This window comes from Callorhinus ursinus, unplaced genomic scaffold, assembly GCF_003265705.2.
Source record: "Callorhinus ursinus isolate GAN/ISIS: 27379988/994484 unplaced genomic scaffold, GSC_fseal_2.0 scaffold25, whole genome shotgun sequence".
Taxonomy (NCBI): Eukaryota; Metazoa; Chordata; class Mammalia; order Carnivora; family Otariidae; genus Callorhinus; species Callorhinus ursinus.
The window spans coordinates 26,592,844-26,604,583 of record NW_027397087.1 but is presented as its reverse complement, the minus strand read 5'-3'; positions in this window follow the sequence as shown (position 1 = coordinate 26,604,583).

Below are 11,740 nucleotides of genomic sequence, written 5' to 3'. Positions count from 1 at the left end.
TGCATAATAATTTATGAAATGTATGTGTCAATATTTTGTTGCTCTTCCAAGCACAGAAAGCCCATCCACAGATCACCCAGGCATGTGCAATAATTAAATTAGTTGTCTTCAATAATTTTCTTATTTTGAGGCTTATGAAGCCATACATTTTCATATGTTTTTAAGTTCTGTCACTGTTTGTCAAAAGATACTTGATTTAACTGTTTGTTAAACCACTGATCCCTTTAAATACGGATAGTCCCCAACTTAATGATGGTTCAACTTGCAATTTTTCGACTTTGCTATGGTGCCAAAGTGATACATATTCAGTAGAAACCATACTTCTGATTTTGAATTTGGATCTTTTCCTGGGCTGGTGGGATGCGAAGGATCCTCTTGGTGACACGGGGTGGAGCGGCCCCAGCTCCCAGGCAGCCACCCCATCACCAGGGGCAACAACCGATACACTTAGAACCTTTCTGTCTCCAGACAACCACTCTGCTTTTCACTTTCAGTACAGTGTTCAGTAAATGACAGGAGACGTTCAACCCTTTCTTATCAAACAGGCCTGTGTTGGAGGATTTTGCCCAACTGTAGGCGGACCTCAGGGTTCTGTTTCAGGCAGGCGAGGCAAGCTGTGATGGTGGCTAAGTTAGGTGTACTAAATGCATTTTTGACTTAAAATATGTCAACTTACAATGGGCTTATCAGGAAATAACCCCATCATAAGTTAAGGAATATCTGTACTTGGACTTGTTATACGTGGGTCTCCGGTTATATTCTTGCCCCAGTCCCAGCAAATGTTAGGAACAGGCCTAATGGTTGGCTATAGTGATATGTAAGTCCTGGGGTGTGATGGGGCAAGGGTTGGACTGACCAGGAAGACTGAGAGGTTCTGACAGATTAATTGCTTCCTTTATGATTTTTACAGAGAAATGCCCTTCTATTCTTGATTGTAAATCTCAGTAAAAAGTAAATCTCATACTGCTAAATTCTTAAGTGCTGCATTGCTCTTTTTGATTTTGAGGAAACCTTGAGTTCACTATTATCCTGAGTAATTCCCAAACAATTTTATAACATGCATATTTTCCTATTTGAATTAGGAAAGTAATTACCTAAAATCTGACCATTTTCACAAGTCACTTATTTTTATTTTTTATTCTGCCCCCTTAGTTCGTATCATTTGCATTACTGAAAATAATAGTATATTTTAAATTCTCACCTGGTTAGAATTTTTATATTCTGGTTCTTTTTCTGCTTAACATTATGGTATAAGTAATTTTTCCATGTTGTCATAGAATCACCACAAATGACTACAGAAGTTTTATCAATTGGTAGATTCTATTTTATTTAATCACTTTTCTACTGCAAATTTTAGTTGTTTCCAAATCTTTGCAATTAAAAATGTTGCAATACATTATTCTCCCTTTCCCTGGCTGCCCCTATTTTGGGGATTACTTAGTAGAAATAGTAGTAAAATAGTAGTAGTAGAAGTATTCCACAATCCATTATTGAGAAACTTGGGACAATTATGTTTTAGAATTCAGAATCACTTAGATTTTAGAAAGGTCATATGGTGAGTATGCCATAGATCATGTTTCAGTGTCTGAAAGCAACACCCCATAATCAATCCCACTGATATTTCAATAGTGAGATGTATGAATATTCGCTCTAAGTAGGAAAAATAAAAACTATAAATAGCCTCTCATCAATTTAAGTCAGGTTTTGCTATCAAATGTGTTCAGATCAGGCCAGTTATTGCTGCCAGATGAGTTATGGAAAAATTTTTCAGTGCTTTTTGGATTTGGAATTAATATAAGAGATTGGAGACTAATAGTAACTACAATCAACACTACCTACCATGAATTTAGAATTTGTTATTAAGAACCAGGCGCTATGAGAAGCTCTTTTAAAACAGCATAGATGTGGATTTTACTTCATGTGAAAATTTGAAAATCTTTTTCTTTTAATAAGCAAGAATACTCTTCATATTTCTTTATATAAATGTAATCTTTGGTCTCAGTGCTGTCATATCATCTTATTTGTAATTATTGGGTGTATCATGTTGTATTTACCAAGTTTCTCTATTTGAGGTATCCTCTTTGTTTTTTCAAAAATTTTATTCTAGTATTTCAGAAGGACAATATACTTTTTTAAAGATTTATTTATTTATTTGAGAGAGAACGTGAATGGGATGAGGGGCAGAAGAAGAGGGAGAGGGAGAGAGAAAATCTAGAGCAGACTCCCTGCTGAGCATGGAGCCCCACACAGGGCTTGATCCCAGGACCCTGAGATCATGACCTGAGCCAAAATCAAGAGTTGGACACTCAGGGGGCGGAGCAAGATGGCAGAGGAGTAGGAGACCTGGATTTCATCTGGTCTCAGGAATTCCGCTGAATAGGGATCAAACCATTCTGAACACCTACGAACTCAACAGGAGACCGAAGAGGAGAGTAGCAACAACTCTCTGAACAGAGAAGCGACCACTTACTGGAAGGTAGGACGTGGGGAGAAGTGAATCCGAGGCGATATTCGGGAGGATAGACGGCGGGGAAGGGGCCTCCCTCGGCGGCCGCTTCTGGCAAGTGCTAGAGCCACGGAGCACAAAATCGGAACTTTTAGAAGTTGGCTCCGCCGAGGGACGTCGCTCCAGTGGCTAAGCGGGGGGTGGAACCCTCGCGGGACAGTGTGGTCTCAGGACCCTCGGGGTCACAGAAAGACCGGGGGTGCCTGAGTGCGGCAGAGCTCCCAGGTATCGGAGCGGGGAAGCCGGCTGCAGAGACGGAGCCGAGGCGCGGGCTCTCAGCTCGGGGTTGCCATAAACCGTGATCCGTGGCCCAGTTGGGCCACTGCTCCTCCAGCAGGGACCCAACAAGCGGCAGAGCCTGAGAGACTCCCCTTCCTCCCCGGGGAGGAGCGGCGCGGGAGCGCACCGCAGGGATCTGCTGGGTTTGGAGACTCCACACCGGGTCAGGTGCCAGAGATAGAAATGCTCGGTCACAGGCCGGGTGAGCACAGAGTGCAGCGGAGACCGGGGAGACGGGAGTGACTGCTTTTCTCTGGGGGCGCACTGAGGAGCGGGGCCCCGAGTTCTGAGCTCCTCCAAGTGGAGATTGGGAGGCCACCATTTTCACTCTCATCCTCCAAAGCTGTATCAGAGCTTGCAGGGAACAAAAGCTCCTGAGAGCAAACCCGAGCAGCTTGCTTAGCCCGGACCATCAAGGGTGGGGCAATTCCGCCTCCGGCAAAGACATTTGGGAACCACGGCAACAGGCACCTCCCCCAGAAGATCAGCACGAACAGCCAGCAAGCCAAGACCAAGTTTACTGATCAAGGAGAACGGGAGAACTCCAGTGCTAGGGGAATACTGTACATAGAATTCATGGCTTTTTTTTTACCATGATTCATTAGTTTTTCAAAGTTAATTTTCTTAAATGTTTTTTTTTAATTTTTCTTTTTCCCTTTTTCAACCATTTTATCAATCCCTTTGTTTTAAAAAAACATTTTTTATTTTTCATTTTTCGAGTCATATTTTATCCCTTCATAGTAGTTACCCTTATTTTTGTCATATATATAAGTTGTTCTCTCTTTAAAATTTTGAGATACAGTTTCTTCTAACAGATCAAAATATACCCTAAATCACTAGTGTATGCCTTTGTTCTAGTCTCCTGCCTGATCACATTCTCTCCCTTTTTTTTCCTCTTTTTTTTTTAAATATTCTTCTTTCTTTTTTCAAACAACTTCTTATCTTATCAATTCCTTTTATAAAATATTTTATAATTTTCATCTTTACACTCATCTTCCATCCCTTCATTGTATCAACCCTTATTTGTACATATATAAGTCTTTCTCCCTTTAAAATTTTAGGAGGCACTTCTTTCTAACAGACCAAAATATGCCCAAAATCTTGTCTGTGGCACTGATCTATGCACTGGCCTGATCATATTTGATCATATTCTGTTTTTTTTTTTTGTATTGTTCTGTTTTTGTTTTTATCTTTTTCTTTTTCTTTTTTTTTTCTCTTTCTTATTTCTTTCTTTCCCTTTCTTTTCCCCTGGTTTCAGGTCTTTTCTGATTTGTATAGAGTATATTTGCTGGGGACGTTGTTAACCTGTTAGCATTCTGTTCTCTCATTCATCTATTCTCCTCTGGACAAAATGACAAGATGAAAAAAATCACCTCAGCAAAAAGAAAAAGAGGTAGTACTGTCAGCCAGGGAGCTACTCAATACGGACATCAGTACGATGTCAGACCTAGAGTTCAGAATCATGACTTTAAAGATACTAGCTGGGCTTGAAAAAAGCGTGGAAGTTATTAGAAAAACCATTTCTGGAGAAATAAAAGAACTAAAATCTAACCAAGTCGAAATCAAAAAGGCTATTAATGAGGTGCAATCAAAAATGGGGGCACTAACTGCTAAGAAAAATGAGGCAGAAGAGAGAATCAGCAATATAGAAGACCAAATGATGGAAAATAAAGAGGCTGAGAAAAAGAGAGAGAAACAACTACAGGATCACGAGGGCAGAATTCGAGAGATAAATGATACGGTAAGACGAAACAACATTAGAATAATTGGGATCCCAGAAGAAGAAGAAAGAGAGAGAGGGGCAGAAGGTATATTGGAGCAAATGACAGCAGAGAACTTCCCTAATCTGAGGAAGGAAACAGGTATCAAAATCCAGGAGGCACAGAGAACCCCTCTCAAAATCAATAAAAATAGGTCAACACCCCGACATCTAATAGTAAAACTTACAAGTCTCAGAGACAAAGAGAAAATCCTGAAAGCAGCTCAGGAGAAGAGATATGTAACCTAAAATGGTAGAAACATTAGATTGGCAACAGACCTATCCACAGAGACCTGGCAGGCCAGAAAGGACTGGCATGATATCTTCACAGCACTAAACGAGAAAAATATGCAGCCAAGAATACTATGTCCAGCTAGGCTGTCATTGAAAATAGAAGGAGAGATAAAAAGCTTCCAGGACAAACAAAAACTAAAGGAATTTGCAAACACGAAACCAGCCCTCCAAGAAATATTGAAAGGGATCCTCTAAGCAAAGGGAAAGCCTAAAAGCAGCATAGATCAGAAAGGAACACAGACAATATAGTAACAGTCACCTTACAGGCAATACAATGGCACTAAATTCATACCTTTCAATAGTTACCCTGAATGTAAATGGGCTAAATGCCCCAATCAAAAGACACAGGCTATCAGATTGGATTAAAAAACAAGACCCATCAATATGCTGTCTGCCAGAGACTCATTTTAGACCCAAAGACACCCCCAGATTGAGAATGAGGGGGTGGAAACAATTCACCACGCTAATGGACACCAAAAGAAAGCTGGGGTGGCAATCCTTATATGAGACAAATTAGATTTTAAAACAAAGACTGTAATAAGGGATGAGGAGGGACACTATATCCTACATAAAGGGTCTATCCAACAAGAAAATCTAACAATTGTAAATATCTATGCCCCGAACATGGGAGCAGCCAATTATATAAGGCAATTAATAACAAAAGCAAAGAAACACATTGACAGCAATACAATACTAGTGGGGGACTTTAACACCCCCCTGACTGAAATGGACAGATCATCTAAGCAAAAGATCAACAAGGAAATAAGGACTTTAAATGACACACTGGACCAAATGGACTTCACAATATATTCAGAACATTCCATCCCAAAGCAAGAGAATACACATTCTTCTCTAGTGCCCATGGAATATTCTCCAGAATTGATCACATCCTAGGTCACAAATCAGGTCTCAACCAGTACCAAAAGATTGGGATCATTCCCTGCATATTTTCAGACCACAATGCTTTGAAACTAGAACTCAATCACAAGAGGAAAGTCGGAAAGAACTCAAATACATGGAGGCTAAAGAGCATCCTACTAACGAATGAATGGGTCAACCAGGAAATTAGAGAAGCATTAAAAAAATTCAGGGAAACCAATGAAAATGAAAACACAACTGTTCAAAATCTTTGGGATACCGCAAAGGCAGTCCTGAGAGGAAAGTATAGAGCAATACAAGCCTTTCTGAAGAAACAAGAAAGGTCTCAAATACACAACGTAACCCTACACCTAAAGGAGCTGGAGAAAGAACAGCAAATAAAGCCTAAACCCAGCTGGAGAAGAGCAATCATAAAGCTCAGAGCAGAAATCAATGAAATAGAAACCAAAAGAACAGTAGAACACATCAACAAAACTAGGAGCTGGTTCTTTGAAAGAATTAACAAGATTGATAAACCCCTGGCCAGACTGATCAAAAAGAAAAGAGAAATGACCCAAATCAACAAAATCATGAATGAAAGAGGAGAGATCACAACCAACACCAAAGAAATACAAACAATTATAAGAACATATTATGAGCAACTCTATGCCAGCAAATTAGATAACCTGGAAGAAATGGGTGCATTCCTAGAGATATATCAACTACCAAAATTGAACCAGGAAGAAATAGAAAACCTGAACAGACCTATAACCACTAAGGAAATTGAAGCAGTCATCAAAAATCTCCCAAGAAACAAAAGCCCAGGGCCAGATGGCTTCCCAGGGGAATTCTATCAGACATTTCAAGAAGAATTAATACATATTCTCCTGAAACTGTTCCAAAAAATAGAAATGGAAGGAAAACTTCCAAACTCATTTTATCAGGCCACCATTACCTTGATCCCAAAACCAGACAAAGACCCCGTCAAAAAGGAGAATTACAGACCAATATCCTTGATGAACATGGATGCAAAAATTCTCACAAAAATACTAGCCGGTAGGATCCAACAGTACATTAAAAGGATTATTCACCATGACCAAGTGGGATTTATCCCTGGACTGCAAGGTTGGTTCAACATCTGCAAATCAATCAACGTGATACAATACATTAACAAAAGAAAGAACAAGAATCATATGATCCTCTCAACAGATGCAGAAAAAGCATTTGACAAAGTACAGCACCCTTTCTTAATCAAAACTCTTCAGAGTATAGGGATAGAGGGTACATACCTCAGTATCATAAAAGCCATCTATGAAAAACCTACAGCGAATATCATTCTCAATGGGGAAAAGCTGAGAGCTTTTCCCCTAAGGTCAGGAACACGGCAGGGATGTCCACTCTCACCACTGCTGTTTAACATAGTATTAGAAGTCCTAGCCACAGCAATCAGACAACAAAAAGAAATCAAAGGCATCCAAATCGGCAAAGAGAAAGTCAAACTCTCACTCTTTGCAGATGATATGATACTGTATGTGGAAAACCCAAAAGACTCCACCCCAAAACTGCTAGAACTCATACAGGAATTCAGTCAAGTGGCAGGATATAAAATCAATGCACGGAAATCAGTGGCATTCCTATACACCAAGAATAAGACAGAAGAGAGACAAATCAAGGAGTCGATCCCATTTACAATTGCACCCAAAACCATAGATACCTAGGAATAAATTTAACCAAAGAGGCAAAGGATCTGTACTCAGAAAACTATAAAATACTCATGAAAGAAATTGAAGAAGACACAAAGAAATGGAAATACATTCCATGCTCATGGATTGGAAGAACAAACATTGTGAAGATGTCAATGCTACATAGAGCAATCTACACATTCAATGCAATCCCCATCAAAATACCATCCACTTTTTTCAAAGAAATGGAACAAATAATCCTAAAATTTGTATGGAACCAGAAGAGACCCCGAATAGCCAGAGGAATCTTGAAAAAGAAAAGCAAAGCTGGCGGCATCACAATTCCGGACTTCCAGCTCTATTACAAAGCTGTCATCATCAAGACAGTATGGTACTGGCACAAAAACAGACACATAGATCAATGGAACAGAATCGAGAGCCCAGAAATGGACCCTCAACTCTATGGTCAACTCATCTTCGACAAAACAGGAAAGCATGTCCAATGGAAAAAAGACAGTCTCTTCAACAAATGGTGTTGGGAAAATTGGACAGCCACATGCAGAAGAATGAAACTGGACCATTTCCTTACACCACACACAAAAATAGACTCCAAATGGTTGAAAGACCTAAATGTGAGACAGGAGTCCATCAAAATCCTAAAGGAGAACACAGGTAGCAACCTCTTCGACCTCAGCCGCAGCAGCTTCTTCCTACAAACATCACCAAAGGCAAGGGAAGCCAGGGCAAAAATGAACTCTTGGAATTTCATCAGGATAAAAAGCTTTTGCACAGCAAAAGAAACAGTCCACAAAACCAAAAGACAACCGACAGAATGGGAAAAAATATTTGCAAATGACATATCAGATAAAGGGCTACTATCCAAAATCTATAAAGAACTTATCAAACTCAACACCCAAAGAACAAATAACCCAATCAAGAAACGGGCAGAAGACATGAACAGACATTTTTCCAAATGAAGACATCCAAATGGCCAACAGACACATGAAAAAGTGCTCAACATCACTTGGCATCAGGGAAATCCAAATCAAAACCTCCATGAGATACCACCTCACACCCGTCAGAATGGCTACAATTAACAAGTCAGGAAACGACAGATGTTGGCGGGGATGTGGAGAAAGTGGAATCCTCCTACACTGTTGGTGGAATGCAAGCTGGTGCAACCACCCTGGAAAACAGTATGGAGGTTCCTCAAACAGTTGAAAATAGAGCTATCGTACGATCCAGCAATTGCACTACTGGGTATTTACCACAAAGATACAAATGTAGGGATTCGAAGGGGTACGTGCACCCCAATGTTTATAGCAGCAATGTCCACAATAGCCAAACTGTGGAAAGAGCCAAGATGTCCATCGACAGATGAATGGATAAAGAAGATGTGGTATATATACACAATGGAATCTTATGCAGCCATCAAAAGGAATGAGATCTTGCCATTTGCAACGGTGTGGATAGAACTGGAGGGTGTTATGCTGAGTGAAATAAGTCAATCAGAGAAAGACATGTATCATATGACCTCCCTGATAGGAGGAATTCTTAATCTCAGGAAACAAACTGAGGGTTGCTGGAGTGGTGGGGGGTGGGAGGGATGGGGTGGCTGGGTGATAGACATTGGGGAGGGTATGTGCTATGGTGAGCGCTGTGAATTGTGCAAGACTGTTGAATCACAGATCTGTACTTCTGAAACAAATAATGCAACATATGTTAAGGAAAAAGAAAAAGAAGAAGATAGGAGGGGAAGAATGAAGGGGAGTAAGTCGGAGGGGGAGATGAACCATGAGAGACGATGGACTCTGAAAAACAAACTGAGGGTTCTATAGGGGAGGAGGGTGGGGGATGGGTTAGCCTGGTGATGGGTATTAAAGAGGGCACATTCTGCATGGAGAACTGGGTGTTATGCACAAACAATGAATCATGGAACACTACATCAAAAACTAATGATGTAATATATGGTGATTAACATAACAATAACAAGATTTTAAAAAAAAGAGTCGGACCCTTAACCAACTGAGCCACCCAGGTACCCCCAGAAGAACGATATTTTTATTCTAATGGTTACATTTGTGTTAATACTTTTTATAATGTCCTTACTCACTCCTCAGTTGAAATGGTATTATTTAGCTCTCATCTATCACCTATGTAACAACCAGTGATCGTATCCTAAGTTCTCTCTTTCTCCTCCTTTCTCTCTTTTTCGTTGCACTCTTTCTGTTAGAACATACAATGTTTACATCATATTCTTTAACCTCTGATGCCACTCTCCTTCGTCTTAGATCTACAGCTAGCTATTATGAAATAGTCACCATTAGTCCCTCTGCAAAGTGTTCTCTTTTATCCTTTGGGTTGGATGATATGCATCTTTGAAATCACACATTGGTAAACATTTTCTATAAATTAGGGACAGAGGGTAAATATTTTAGGCTTTGCAAGCTGTATAGTCTCTGTCATAACCTCACAACTCTGCCATTCTCTCACAAAAGCAACCACAGACAATATATAGATAAGTTGGTACAGCTGTGACCCATTGCAACTTTATTTTTAAAAATGGGTGGCAGTCTGAATTTGGCCTGTAGGCTATAGTTTGACCTCTGCTCTGAATCCACAGGAATGAAATATATGTCCAGTATTCTGAGCTCTGGCACATTGAAAACTATTTTCATATGGCCTTGATACTGGAAGGACAGCATAGCTGGATACAATAGCCTTGGTTTGAACTTTCTTCCTCAAGCTTACTGAAAATGCTGGTTCACTGTTGCCTTGCCTTGTATGGAGTTTTGTAAAATGTGATAATATCCTGTTCCTCTTCCCTTTGTAATTTATTTTATCTTTTTGCCTGAAGGCCTTAAAGAGTTGTCTTTACCTTTGAAGTCTAATAGTTTTAACTGGGGTCTTTCTCAGATGTCTAAATTATTCTCCATGGTCCTCAGTGAACCCTGATTCTGGTTTTCTTCTACTTATGGAAGTTTTCTTGGGTTTTAGTAATAAATATTACATCTGATCTGTTGTTTCAAGTTTCTTCTTCAGGGACAGTAGTTATACTTACACTCAGTCTCCTTTGCCTGGCTTCTCTTTCAATCACTTCCTCTCTGAACTATTTTACTTCTTTCTTAATCTGATTTTCATTCTCATGGTTGTTTACCTGCTTACTTCATTGCCCTCTATTAAGTTTTTATTTCTGATTCGTTTTTGCTTTTTTTCTTCTATTTCTTTCTTGAGTTCCAATAATTCATGTTTCATTCTTCCCTTTTCTGTCCATTTGTGTTCCTAGTTTTTGTATTTTGGATTTGAGGTGGGCTGTTCTTTTTCATATCTCTGAGTCTTGTGTGACGATATTTAATTTCATCTAGAATGATGTATTAAAGTTTTCTTCACCTTCATGGCTCATTGCGGGGAGAGAATTTTCATCAGCAGAAGAGTTTTATTCACATGATCTGACTTTCTGCACTAACTTTGTGTAGATGTGTTATGCCTTTTGGTTGGTCATATTCATTTCACTGACAGAGTTCCTAGTTTGAGAACAACGCTTCATGTCAGTTTTGTCTTTTTTGGTGTAGGCTGATTTAATGATGATTTTTGTTGTTGGACAGAGGAGGAGCCAGAGTTGTGTGTTTTGTTTCTCTTTTATTTCATCAAAATCCTTAACTTTCCTCTTCTTTCCTTCTTTCTCTTCAGTGCACCATCACCCGGGGATACTGTCTTTTCTTCGTTTATCTGATTCTCCCCCAGAAGCACCATTTCTCCAAGGCTGACACTTCTTGTCCTGCACTTTCTTCAGCCCCTTCCCTGTAGCCAAGGCTGTGAAAAACCAAGTCCTGATCCGTGTTCATATTGTTGTCCTTTCTCTTTCTGCAGGTGATTTTGTCAGAGCTTCCTGGAAGTCATCCACCCCCTCTGCTTTTATCACCATGTCTTTTAAGTCTCTCCTCATCCACTCTCTGCATCTACAGACTGGAGACAGTAGATGGGCAGCAAGCTCTCTGCTGGAATCTCTTTGTTTTTCTATCACAATTCATTTGAAGGTTGTAGAGTTCTCCTTTTCCTAGTAAGGCAGAAGATGTGTTTTTGTGTATTTTTGTTCCTTTTCTTTGTTGATTTTCTTTAGGGCTGAAGAAAGAAAAGAAAATTTATAATCAGGTGTTTACCATTGTTCTGGAAACCTGGAGGGCCCACCTATTCATTATGACACTTTTGAAAGTATAACCCATCTTTTATTGACCCAACAATGAAGGTCCAGAGAGGTTCTTAAAGATATAGTTCCATATCTCCTGGGTTCATAGTTACATCATGGATATTATCTTAAGTATTCATTCCCAATGATATGAAACATACTAGCCAACTCTGTCT